This window comes from Cystoisospora suis (genome assembly GCF_002600585.1).
Source record: "Cystoisospora suis strain Wien I chromosome Unknown contig_11078, whole genome shotgun sequence".
NCBI lineage: Eukaryota > Apicomplexa > Conoidasida > Eucoccidiorida > Sarcocystidae > Cystoisospora > Cystoisospora suis.
Genome location: NW_027163850.1, coordinates 5,823 through 6,396, shown reverse-complemented (window position 1 = coordinate 6,396; position 574 = coordinate 5,823).

Below are 574 nucleotides of genomic sequence, written 5' to 3'. Positions count from 1 at the left end.
AGTTGAACACCTGTGACGCCGTGCAGTCATTTATAGGATGAATGCATTAGCGTTTGATTGTTTAGAAAAGTTTCTTTGCCGGGCGACGCTCTCTTGTTCGCGCCTGTGTGCCACAAGCCCCATCACGCTCATTCCTGCTTTGCCTCTCATGAGGAGGCAATACGGCGCCAACCGTACGGATTTCGAAGGAGTTGCTCTTGCGGCAAGTAGTAAAATCTCTTCCTCAATGAGTCTTCACTATTGGCACTCATCTCTACTGGCAGCGCTACGTCGCGTAGGTCTATGTGCCTAAGTGATGCCCTGGTCGTAGAGCTGGGTGAAACCCACGGGAGGCACATGAGTTCTGGGTGTACAGCTCCTTCTCCGCATTTGCTTCACTGGCTCAGACTCAAGTGCGGGGTGGAAAGTCAGGTGATTCTTACGGGCATAAGCGCATTCTCCGTTCCAGTCGCCGTCGTGAGTGGGAAGAGCGAAGAAAGAAACAGTTGACGCCCAGTCAAGTCGGTCAGTCTAAGCTGCTGTAGTGTCATGACTGTTATTACGGAGGACTCTCTTTTGCCACCTCTGTTCTCTT